The following is a 13,818-nucleotide window of genomic DNA, read 5'->3' on the forward strand; positions in this document are numbered from 1 at the left end:
AAGGCAAAGGTGCCGAGTTCGAGTCTCAGTCTAGCGCACCGTTTTAATTTGCCAGGAAATTTCAATTATGAATCACAATATGCACATGTTCATAGATCAATACACACAAAAATAATACACTCTTCTTTCACTATTTTCACTATATTCTTCTGTAAAGATATTACATCAGTTTTTATCTACCAGTTCCTGACGGCTGATATATGAATTTCTTTTTAAATAATCATTATCGCTGGCTACACTAATCTTGATGCTTTCCTGCACTGCTGCTGCCTCCAAGCGCTCCTTTTTCCTTCTTGTCTTTCTTTGTATAGTTCTGCAGCTGAAGATAGGTGGGCTCGACAGATCGGAAAAATGTCTCGCACGGTACTTGAATGAAGCCGTGGTTTCCAAAGTGAAGCAGTTACGATTTTTGCGTCTGTGTCTGATTCTTTGCAGATAATGTCGCTAGCTTCTAAATGCCTGTGACACACCTGAAAAACGAGGAGTGGAGTAGATTAATCGTAATATATTCAAGCCAAGCAATCTGGCGGGCACAAGTATACCACAATCTGTAAGACGCACTACTAAATTACATTCAAAACAGAACTCACCACTGAATAATTAGTAACTGCGAAATCCCGCCTCAGAATTGAATGAAGCCGTTTCCGTCACATCGTCTTCAGGAAATTTGAAGACATGAACCTTGTTTCCTGCTGCGTAATTTCCATTAGCTTTCAGTATGCAACACTTTATAACCCTATTGAAGATGAAACTGCATAACCGGATATTATGTTGCGCAAACTCACACACACAAAGCTTAGTAAGACACAAGATGTTCCCTATGTACTTAAATGACAATTTCGTAACCATCACAGAACACAACGGGTTTCTTTTATACTTCCTAGCGTAAACTTTCCCGTCGACAGAAACACCGTCACGCCACTAATTTTTAATTGTGTGAAAGTAGACAGTGTACAGTTTAAATCAGTGCATGCTAGTTTGAATATTTATCACGTGCAGTAACTTTTCGTAAACAGGGTTTCTAATACCAGGTACCTGTAAATACATCAACTTCAGTTGAGAAATCTATTTCTGTTTAATAGTTTGTGGCCTCAGAGTACAGTGAGTAATCTGCACAGCAGTATTTAGTGTTACTTTATTCTCCTTTCGTATGTTTTGTATTCATTGGTGACAGATGTGTATAGTGTTGCAGAACTTTTTAACAAACATTTTATAACTGTTACTGAAAAGATGGGGTTGTCAGGTTCGGTAGATGCTGCTATGGATTACCTTAGACCAGAGATTTCAAGTAACTTCCATAATATGAATTTGACCCTCACTACCCCAACAGAAATAATGTCCATCGTAAAATCTTTAAAATCAAAAACATCTAGTGGGTGTGATGAAATATCAACAAAGTTAATTAAAGTATGTGATTCTGAGCTAAGTAACATATTAAGCTATCTGTGTAACCAGTCGTTTATCACTGGAATATTTCCTGAGTGGCTGAAATATGCTGAAGTTAAGCCACTGTTTAAGAAGGGAGATAAAGAAATAGCATCAAATTTCCGACCAATTACACTGTTGCCAGCATTCTCAAAAATTTTCGAAAAAGTAATGTACAGTCGTCTTTATAACCATCTTATCTCAAATAACATACTGTCAAAGTCACAGTTTGGATTTCTAAAAGATTGTGATATTGAGAAGGCTATCTACACTTACAGTGAAAATGTGCTTAATTCATTAGACAAAAAATTGCAGGCGACTGGTATATTTTGTGATCTGTCAAAGGCATTTGACTGTGTAAATCACAATATCCTTTTAAGTAAACTAGAATATTATAGTGTGACGGGAAATGCTGCAAAATGGTTCAAATCTTGTATCTCTGGCAGGAAACAAAGGGTGTTATTAGGAAAGAGACATGTATCAAGCTATCAGGCATCATCCAACTGGGAACTAATTACATGTAGGGTCCCACAAGGTTCCATTTTGGGGCCCTTACTTTTTCTTGTGTATATCAATGACCTTTCATCAGTAACATTACCAGATGCCAAGTTTGTTTTGTTTGCTGATGATACAAACATTGCAATAAATAGCAAATCGAGTGTATTCTTAGAAAGATCAGCCAATAAAATATTTGTGGACATTAATCACTGGTTCCTAGCCAATTCTTTGTCACTAAACTTTGAAAGAACACACTACATGCAGTCCAGAACTTGTAAGGGGTGTCCCAAGAGTATATGTCTAACATATGATGACAAGATGATAGAAGAAGTGGACAGTGTTAAATTCTTGGGATTACTGCTTGATAATAAATTCAACTGGGAGGAGCACACCACAGAACTGCTGAAGCATCTTAACAAATCTCTGTTTGCAATGCGAATTTTGTCAGATATAGGGGATATAAAAATGAAAAAGCTGTCATACTATGCTTACTTTCCTTCCATAATGTCATATGGGATTATTTTTTGGGGTAATTCATCAAACCAAGCTAAAGTTTTCCGGGCACAAAAACGTGCAGTAAGAGTTATATGTGGTGTGAACTCAAGAACATCCTGCAGAAGCCTGTTTAGGGAACTAAGGATACTAACTACTGCTTCCCAATATATTTATTCCTTAATGAAATTTCTCATTAAAAATTATACCACTTTTTCAAACCAACCGTTCAATTCATGGAATCAATACTAGAAATAAGAATAATCTTCACAAGGATTTAAAGTCACTTAGTCTTGTACAAAAAGGTGTGCATTATTCAAGAACACACATTTTCAATAACTTGCCAGCAGCTATAAAAGGCTTAACAACCAATGAAATTCAGTTTAAGAGAAGCCTAAAGGATTTATTGGTGGCCAACTCCTTCTACTACATTGATGAATTTCTTAGTAAAACCAACTGATTTGGATATAAGTACAACATAACTTCTGCACAATTTCAGTGCAGTAATGTGTCCATTGAAAATTTGTGTGTGTGTGTGTGTGTGTGTGTGTGTGTGTGTGTGTGTGTGTGTGTGTGTGTGTGTAAGTATAATCTAACTTCTGCACCATTTCAGTGCAGTAATGTGTTCATTGTAAATAAGTATTACAGTAGTTGTATTACATGTTTATTACCTTATAAATAAATAAAAAACTTTTTTATTTTAAATTCAGTGCATTAGTATTTGTAAAATGACTCTTAGTGTTCATTAAAAAATGATGATCATTCCACTTGGGACCTGTGGAATGGTACATTAGCTTACTTGTTTTAGTTGTAAATATTTGTCGTGTATTGTTGTTTTTCTTACATGTTCCACATCCTGGAGGACCTCCTCACTACAGGTCAATTGGAATGAAAGTAAATCTAATCTAATCTAATCTAAAACATTTCAAACTCAGTAGCGCCATTTGAGACCTTATTTCTATTTTATACACATTTATTTCATTATTTAGTTAACAGTACAGATTAACCCACTGACTTAAAATGTAAGGTGTGTCAGAAGCTTCGGAATCCAATAGCAAACACTTCTCATTATTACAATGTTATTGGTAAACAGTTGTTAATGCTATTTTTAACTAATATAAAGAACATAACGTATAAAATTTTCTCTAAGGTAACAGTGAATTGAGTGCTTCATAGTTGTTAAAATGGTTCTAAATAATTTGTTTCTGCCTATTTGATGAGAATATAATTTATACAATGCAAATGTCAAAGAAAAAGGAAAATGTAAAACATTGAGTGTGAGGAAAATAATTGCAATATGTATAGGGAAGTGATATACTATGTCTGGATGTGTAATATAGCCTGTATAGCATGTTGGTTGGTAATAGCCAATTCCTACCTATTTCAGGTGAGAAGGTCTCAGTAGAACCTCGCGCTATTCTACTTTGAAATGGTTTGTGCTTGTGTATGTTTACTGTGTTTGTGTGTATTGGTATAGTGCTAGGAGTGTTGCAAGTCAGGACTCTACTTGTTATTCAGCAGCTGTTTGTCCTGTTGTTGGTAGTTGCGGTATATTCTATATGATACCTTACATACATACACCTGGTATTTTACAGATTAAATACTGACTGAGCATTTGATACATGGAATACATGAATTTTAGCTTTACATGAGAAATACACATATGTTTGTAAATTTGTTAGTAGAAATAGAATGTAGTTCACTGCTACCTGAATGCATTACTCCTTAAATAACTTAATACATTACTTTTTAGTTTTATACATCTTTTATACAGAAAATACATTTGATGTAGAAAATTAATTCATTGTAGCTTTAGATAGAGAAGAGAATATACTTCTACCTACCCATAATAAGACGAACAATACGTTACTGCTTGTGTGTAGTATACTTTAAAGACTATGCAATATGTCGTTGGCGAGTAGGAGCCTCAGAAAAAAAATTTCTTCGAGCCTTCTCATCCCAAGCGACATTATGTTATTACTAGAATCTTAGTATGCGGTGCCAGTGTTTGTTTGTTTTATGACTGTTACCACCTGTTGTGTTGTTTGTGACTCTGTTGTGGCATTCAGTGTCATGCGTTGTTGGTTTGGGTCCCTAACGTGTTGATCACTTCTGAGTCATGTTCACTTAGTGTGTTAGTTCCTTCCTCGGTTTTGGAATCTGTGGTCGTGCTTGTGTCCCCCCATGTGGTTTGTTGTGTTGTTTGTGCTTGTCTACACCCCCTTCCATATGGGTTTTGCGGCTTATATTCTTCATGCAGTGTGTTCGATACATTATCGGCTACGCTGTTTATTGTGTTCCAATCGTCGGGATTACGTATTATTCTGGTGATATCACTGTCGTTCTGTATAGGTCTCACTTGAGCAAGCATGTTGCTTAGCAGTAGTTCTGGTGTCCCAGTTTTTCCGCAAATGCATATTTCATTGTTAGTTAGTCCTATATGATTTACATGTACCGGATACGGCCCATGGCCTGTCAGGAAATGGACCATCACCCGGCTTAGGTCGACATGTTTCAGTTGCAGTCTTTCACGTACGTCCGGAAGGAAAGAGAGTACTCGGCGACCCTTGTCGAATGCGTCCCACTCTCTCTCCCATGTTTGAATGCACCACTGTTTCATTTGTGTTTTGTTCATAATGTTAGTTCCTGTAATTTCGGTGACTTTATCAAGCCTGTCCCTCTTAAGCCAGCAAAGTGCAGCTCTATACCGTATTGTTATGTCTATAGGACATCACAACACAAAGTGCCTCTAGTGATGTGGTGTTGAAGGCTCCTCTCATTCTAAGGAGTACACCACGTTGACCTCGTCTTGCAATTGTCTTGTTAGTCTGTATGTTCAGTCCGTGAGCCCACGCACTTGTGTCGAAGCATGCGATGGATTCAAATATTGCAGTGTAGTAGGTCCTTATCGTTTTAATAGGTAATTTGTATTGAGTTGTGTTGAGTCTTGTTAGCTTGCGCATAATTTTGGAGGCTTTGTCAATTGTCAGTTTGGTATGATATTTAAAAGTAAGATGCAGTCCTAGATAACGCGTGGCTTCCTTCCTCTGTATGCTTGTATTGTCTAATTTTAGAATTGGATTCCTCTATAGTGCCCCTCAGAGCAGAAAATATTCAGTTTTGTTGGGAGCGATTTTTAATTAAATTTTTTTTTTTTTTTTTTTTTTTTTTTTTTTGCACCAAGTGTTAATGTTCTGAAGCAGTTGCGTGCCTTATGGCTCTAGTGCTGCTCTCGAGTTGGCTGACACCACTACGAGCAGGTCATTTGCGTACGCCACAACGCCTCTTACTCTATCGTCACCGTCCAGTGTGTTCGGAAAGGGCTCGATTGCGATATCCCAGAATAATGGTCCGCAGATCAAGCCCTGTGGACAACCCTTCGTTATTCTTTTGACAACCTTGCGTGTACCAGCCCTCCACTCTGCCACTCTGCCTCTGCAGTAATCGAGGAGGCAATTGTAGAAGGAAGCTGATAGCCTCATTTCCCTTAAGGTGGCCATGTATTTGTCACTGATGCTATTTGTAACTGTCAGTGCTTGGTTGACGGCGTCTTCTATTGATGTACCTTCCCTGAAGCCGAACTGATGGGGCTTTAGCCCGAGGAGGCTTCTGTGCGACTGTAAGCGGTCACACAGGAGCCTTTCCTGTACTTTGCCGTGAGTATTTAAGAAGCAGATTAGTCGGTATGTTTTGGGATCTGTTAGCTCTTTGTCTTGTGATTTCCTGATCATTACTTCATTAGCAGTTTTCCAGAGGTTTGGAATTCTTCCTGTTAGTAGTGCCTCGTTGAACATGTTAGTAAGAGAAGGTGTGATTCGTGTTACTGTTTGTTTCAATGTTTCTGAAAGTATTTTGTCTAGCCCAGGTGCTTTTCGGTTTTTAAGCCCGCTAATTGCCGTCGCGACCTCTTCTTGTGAGAATGGCATGGTTGCCTCATGCTTTCTCTTAGGACAGCGTGGTGTCGCTCGTCTTGTGTGGGGTCGTCATCTGGGAGGAGCCTGTTCAGAAGATATTCTGCTGGTCATTTTGGCGTCAGCTTGTTTTAGTGTTGACAGAACTGTCGTCGCCTTAACTCGTTCTGTTTATATTTTGAAGGGTTGTTCTCAGATGTCGTTCTGTAACTGGGTTTTGACGAAATTGGTCCAGTAGTGTTGCCTTGTTGTCTTAAGTTGTTTTTTTGCATTTCTGTTTAGCGTCATGATACATGTCAAGTCTTTAAGGAGATGTCTCCTCTTGTTGGTAGTACTTTCTTTTGTCCCTTAGCTTGCCAGTTCTATCGACCACGGTTGTTTCTGTCCCCACCAGGTTTTTGCCCGTGGTATAGCTGCTTCCTGTGCTCTTTGCAGGACCACTGTCAGTTCATGCGTTTTGTCATCTATACTGCCTTGAACAATGTTTAGTGAGGACGTATCAACTATATCTCGAACTTTTTACCAGTCGGCTCTTCCTTCACACGTGTGTACTGACAAATCTGTCTGTGATTATGTCGATTGCGTTGTGGTCGCTGCGCGTGGCTCTATCCAATACCCTCCATGTGTCGACTAGTGGAAGAGATTTTACCTTTCCTAGACAAAGGTCTATGTCACTTAAGCCACCGGCGTCTCCGCAGTAGGTAGGTGGCTGACCCTCCCTATCCAGTATGAAGAGGATGCAGTCATTTACCACGTTAAGCACTAGTTGTCCTCTGTCGTCAGTTCTATCTGAGTTTCACAAGGGGGATTTTGCGTTGATATTGGTTAGAATGTGCAGCCTTTTTCTTTCTGAATGTTGTGCTATGTCTTTTACTTTGTCTAAGAAAGGTTCTGTATCATATGTGCATTGAGCGTAAATAGACAACATGAGTCATACATCCTGTCGGTCTGTTATTTCTGCTGTGGCGATGTGTTCAGAGCAAAACTGGGCGATCTGTGTAACTCACAAGGTTTTTATTAACTACTATTATCGCGGCTTTCACGTTCGGTGTTCCTGCTGTTGTGATCTAATGTAAGGGGAGCCTTGAAATCTTCCCGCCTCGCAAAAAAGGTTCCTGAACACATACATAGTACGATATGGCTACGGACTGTACTTGTTGTGAGCGGACACAAGAAGAGATGGCCGCTGTCCATAAACAACTGGAAGCTGCGTTGGCTACCGTCGACAAGTTCCTACCTATTGCTCAAAGTTGGGTGACGTCGGGTTGCAAGTGGCGAGACCTCTGACACCTTTGGCGCCACTGGACTCCCCTGCTGGCCCGGGCGTCTATGTGGCTTCCGATACGCAACATCTGACCGGTCCGTCCTCACTCCAGAGTGGGTGGCAGAGAGTGGTGGGTTCACGTGTCACTGGGCGGGAGGAGAAAGAGGGAGCAGGCCGTGTAGCTGGCTCCCTACGTCTTAGCAACAGGTACGAGGTGCTACCCAGTGTTGATGATAACTCTGACCCAACACGGGAAGCCTTTCCTGTTGGGCCATCGGTTGATTTTCCTACCCAGTCCGGACAAGTGAAGAGGTTGGGTATGCCAATCATTGAGAGTTCCAATGCTTGGCGGGTGATGAAGCCCCTCAGAGAGACAGAAGAGAAGGCGGGAAAGAATTCCAGTATACATTCAGTATGTTTGCCGGAAGGTCTCATCCGTGATGTGGAGAAGGCCATGCCGGCGGCTATCGAGCACACTGGGTGCAACCGGCTGCATGTTGTATGTCGGCACGAATGACGCCTACCGCTTGGGTTCTGAGGCCATCCTCGGCTCCTTTCGGCGGCTTGCTAAGGAAACTAGCAACGCACGCGGGGGGCAGGCTAAGCTGTCTATCTGTAGCGTCTTACCCAGGGTTGATCGCGATCCTCTGGTTTGGAGCAGAGTGGAAGGTCTAAACCAGAGGCTCAGACGAATCTGCGACGGTATCGGATGCCAATTTCTCGACCTCCGCTATCGGATGCAAAATTGTAGGGTTCCCCTTAATTGGTCAGGCGTGCACTACACGCAGGAAGCGGCTACTAGGGTATCGGAGTACGTGTGGCCTGCTAAATCAGCCACAGTGACCTCTGAGAATCTTGTTCCTTACAGATCAGAAATAGAAAAGATTACTGTGATTTTAGTGAACTGCAGGAGCATCCGAGGGAAGGTCCCAGAACTAGTATCGCTTACTGAAGGTTATAATGCTCACATAATATTGGGAACAAAAAGCTGGTTGAAACCAGACGTCAATGACAACGAAGTCCTACGTTCAGACTGGAATGTTTATCATAAGGATAGGTTAGTCTCCAAAGGTGGAGCGTGTTTATTGCAGTAAAAAATTCGATAAAATCTAGCGAGGTTATCACGGATTCCGAATGTGATTAATTGCGTGAAATTAAATATCAAAGAACGGTCAAAAACGGTGATCGGATGCTTTTACAGACCACCTGGGTCAGGATCTGTAGTTTTAGAGCGCTTCAGACAGAACTTGCAGAATATCATTAGTAATTTTCCTGATCATGCCGTTGTAATAGTGGGTGACTTCGACTTGCCGGGTAAAGTTGGGGAGTGTTATGCCATCAAAACTGGTGCCAGAGATAGGGATTTGTGTGGCACTGTTCTGGATATCTCGTCTGAAAATTACCTTGAGCAGATAGAGAAACAACTCGTGAGGGTAACATCTTCGACCTCCTGGCGACAAACAGACCTGAACTTATCGAATAAGTTAAAGTAGAGGAAGGTATCAGTGATCATAAGGCTGTGGCAGCATCTATGACGACGGCTTCTACAAGGATGTTAAGAAAGGCAGGAAGATATATTTGCTCGGAAAGGGTGACAGGCTACAAATTTCAGAATATTTCAGCAGTCACCACCAAATATTCGGTGATGAGGACGAATATGTGGAGTACAAATGGAAAAAATTCAAAGGCATCGTTCAATATGCTCTAGACAAGTATGTTCCGAGTAAGGTTTTAAGGGATGGGAAATATTAAAAAATGGTTCAAATGGCTCTGAGCACTATGGGACTTAACTTCTGAGGTCATCAGTCCCCTGGAACTTAGAACTACTTAAACCTAACTAAACCTAAGGACCTCACACACAGCCATGCCCGAGGCAGGATTCGAACCTGCGACCGTAGCGGTCGCGTGGTTCCAGACTGTAGCGCCTGGAACCGCTCGGCCACACCAGCCGGCGGGAAATATCCGCCATTGTTTAACAGCCGTGTTAGAAAAGCGCTACGTAAACAAAGAGCACTTCATCTCAGATTCAAGAGAAGTAAAAGTCTAATGACAAACAAAAGCCCAACAGCGAAAATGAGTGTAAGGAGAGAAATGAGAGAAGCGTTTGATGATTCTGAAAGTAAGATGATGTCAACCGACCTGAGTAAAAACCCTAAGAGATTTTGGTCGAATGTAAAATCGGTAAATGGGTCAAAATCATCTATTCATTCTCCCAGCGACCACACCGGCACCGAAACGGAATATAACAGAGAGAAGGCCGAAATACTGAATTCGTTCTTCCGAAGTTGTTTCACCGTGAAAGATCGTAACACTGTCCCTCATTTCAACTGTTGTACAAACGGCGAAATGGCAGATATATCACAGGTCTGCGACATTAAAATTGTTTCAAATTTATTAAGTCATGTTTATAGTGCTTTCAACGCTCATTTCTGGAAAAAATAGTGAAAAATGCCATCACGTACAGTTAATTCACAAACTGCTTATCTAGTTTTAGATTTTTTTCGATATTTCAGCACTCTAGTGTGTTTGAATTTTGGTTTTTAGGATCTTCGTAAACTGTTATTTAGCCGTTTTTATTCTAGATATACGTAAAACAAAGAGTAATTAGGAGAAACCAGCAGTATTTTCATGTCAGTTCCTGTCTGTCGCGCTGCCCCTTCTCCCGTCATCACGCAGTGAGCTTCTACTATTGTCCTTCAGTTCACAGTACCTCTTTACTCTGTGCTGTTCACGTGTTGTTGTTACTAGTGCTTTAAAGTAGTGATTGTTTTCTTGTGTTGTGAAGTTGTTTTATGGATAATGGCTACCAGAGGATGTATAAACTCGCCAGATTGCTTCTGTTACATTTGTGGTAACTATACCGTTAAAAAGCAACAAAGAAACATTTCCGATTTTGTTGCAAAAGTATATTTCGCCTATTTTGGTATAAAGTTAGGCGATCAAGATAAGCCTTGGGCCCCACACAAAAGTTTGTTCAGTGTGTGTTGAAGAACTGAGGCAATGGTTTCAACGTAAAAAGCAGTCCTTACGTTTTGGAATACCAGTGGTTTGAAGGGAGCCCAAAAATCATAGTGATGACTGCTACTTTTGTTCTTGGAACGTACGAGGTTTCAATTTGAAAAACAAAAAGGATATTTCTTACCCTAACACTCAATCAGCCATTCGCCATGTTCCTCATGGACCTGAAGTACCAATACCCTCTCCTCCAGATTCTTTGGATGATATAGATTATCGCGAGCCATTGGCTCAGCAAGGTGATAGTCAAGAAGACAGAGATTGCTACGATCCTGGCACAACCGATCCCATTCCATTCTCACAATCTGAACTGAACAATTTAGTAAGAGACCTAGGCCTTTCTAAAGATTCGGCAGAGTTTTTAGGATCTACATTGAAAGATAAACATACGTTGGCTCTGGGTACATCCTTTACTTGGTATCGATCGAGAGAAAAGGAGTTTGTATCTTTCTTCTCTCAAGAAAGTGACCTGGTGTTTTGCAATGATGCTCCTGGACTTATGGCACGTTTCAAAATAGAATATGCTCCTGATGAGTGGAGACTTTTTATTGATTCTTCAAAAAGAAGCCTTAAAGCAGTACTTCTACACAATGGCAATAAGTATGCTTCTATACCAGTTGGACACTCGGTTCACTTCAAAGAATGTTACGAAAACCTTGAACTGGTTTTAAGCAAACTCTGCTATTCAGACCACAAATGGACACTATGTGGTGATTTAAAAGTGATTTCAATGCTGCTTGGTCAACAAAGTGGCTATACAAAGTTCCCTTGCTTTCTCTGTGAATGGAACAGTAGAGACAAAAAGCAACACTACATAAAAAAAGCTTGGCCCTTGAGAAAAACCTTACTGGTAGGGGTTAAAAATGTTGAGAGAAAAAGCCTCGTGGATCCCAAAAACGTGGTACTTCCATCACTTCACATTAAGTTGGGGCTGATGAAACAATTGGTTAAGGCATTGCCAAAAGAAGGGGAGTGTTTCAGATATCTTTCTGGGCAGTTTCCTGGTTTATCCGAGGCAAAGCTAAAGGAAGGAATCTTTGTCGGACCAGACATTAGAAAACTAATGACAGATTCCAACTTTTAAATTAGTTATTACCGGTTTCGAAGGAAACAAAAGAGATCCAAACTACAAGACAATCGTCGCAGACATTCTCGACAACTTTAAGAAGCTGGGCTGTAACATGAGCATTAAAGTTCATTTTCTCCATTCACATCTTGACTACTTCCCTGCAAACGTTGGTGATGTAAGTAAAGAGCAGGGCGAAAGATTCCACCAAGATTTCAAAGAAATGGAAAGAAAGTATCAAGGAAGATGGAACGTCAACATGATAGCGGACTACTGCTGGATGATAAAAAGAGATGATCCTTAACGAGTTCACAGCCGGAAAGGCAATAAAAGAAGCTTCGACAGAAAGCGTTATTATAAGGACTTATGAGATAAAGAGAAATTGAAGTGTACTGTAAAAGTAGTTTAAACATGATTTGTGAATAAAAGTACATGAAAGTCAGTTATCGAATTTCAAACAACTTTAAAAAAATATTGTAGACCTGTGTAATGAGATAACCGTTCGCGGAATTGAAAAGCAGTTACAATCGCTTAACTGTAAAAAGGTGTCAGGACCAGGTGAGATACCAACAACATTCTATAAAGATTATATAAAAGAACTTTCTCCTCTTCTCGCTTGTGCAACGAAAGGTACCTAACGGCTGGAAAAAAGGCGGTCATTCCCGTTTCTAAGAAAGGCCGAAAGACAGATTCACACAATTATAGATCTATATCGTTGATGGCAATCTTTTGTAGAATTATGGAACATGCTTTATGCTCAAGAATAATGAGGTTTCTGGAAAATGAACATCTCCTCTGTAAAAATCAATATGGATTTCACAAACAGAGATCCTGCGAAACTCAACTCGCTCTGTCCCTCCATGAGATCCACAGCGCAGTGGACAACGGCGCTCAGGTTGATGCTGTGTTCCTTTATTTTAGTAAGGCATTTGACACCGTCCCGCATTGCCGTTTAATGAAAAAAATACGAGCTTACAGAGTATCGGAGCAGTCTTGCGATTGGATTCAAGAATTTCTCGCAGATAAAACTCAACACGTCGCTCATAACGGAACTAAATCGATAGATATGAAGGTAATATCCAGAGTACCCCTACACTATTGGCGACAAACAGCTGGGGACAGTGTCTGCCGTAAAATATCTAGACGTAACTATCCAGACCGACCTTACGTGGAATGAGCACATAAAACAGATCGTGGGAAAAGCAGATACCAGCCTTACATTTATCGGAAGAATCTCAAGGAAATGTAAATCATCCACGAAAGAAGTGGCTTATAAAGCGCTTAATTGCCCCTTCCTTAAGTACTGTTCATCTATCTGGGATCCCTATCAGGCAGGGCTGATATAGGCGATAGGGAAGATCCAACGAAGAGCGGCAAGTTTCGTCACGGTATCGTTTAGCTGGCGAGAGAGCGTTGCGGAGATGCTAAACAGACTCCACTGGCAGACGGTACATAAGAAGCGTTGTGAATCACCGAGAGAATTACTATTGAAATTTCGGGACAGCACTTTCCGGGAGCAGTCGGGCAACAAATTAGTTCCCCCCACATACATCTCACGTATTGACCGCGAGGAGAAAATTTGAGAAATTAGAGCCAATACAGAGGCTTACCGGCAGTCGTTCTTCCCACGCACTATTCGCGAGTGGAACAGGTTTGGAGGGATCCGATAGTGGTACCGAAAGTACCCTTCGCCACACACTATTAGGTAGCTTGCGGAGTATAATGTAGATGTAGATGAACACGTTGTTGATGCAACACAAGACAGCTGTAGACTTTCTCCGTTTCTTGGTGCCGTCACAGTTTCCAATTCTTACTGTTGTTCGGCCTTTCCATCAAGGTGGTGTTGTACGAACACGAACCTCGATAGCAGTCGGCAAATGAAGAACTCTGGAGGCGCTATATTACATATATCTGTGTTTTCATATTATAACTTCGCGTGTTGCGGCAGTATGGCATTTCAAGGAAACGGCGCACTGAACATTTATCGCCAACCGTCACTGTTGCAACCGTTTGTTATAATTAAATGTCAGTTAATGGCACGTCGATGACAAAAACTTACAGGAAATCCTAAGTTAGGAGGCACTGTTGTTAAAACTTCTGTGTGTAATGATTAGAGGTGGAGTTACAGAGTTAAAAGGGATAATTTC

The sequence above is a fragment of the Schistocerca serialis genome, chromosome 4 (assembly GCF_023864345.2).
Source record: "Schistocerca serialis cubense isolate TAMUIC-IGC-003099 chromosome 4, iqSchSeri2.2, whole genome shotgun sequence".
Lineage (NCBI taxonomy): Eukaryota > Metazoa > Arthropoda > Insecta > Orthoptera > Acrididae > Schistocerca > Schistocerca serialis.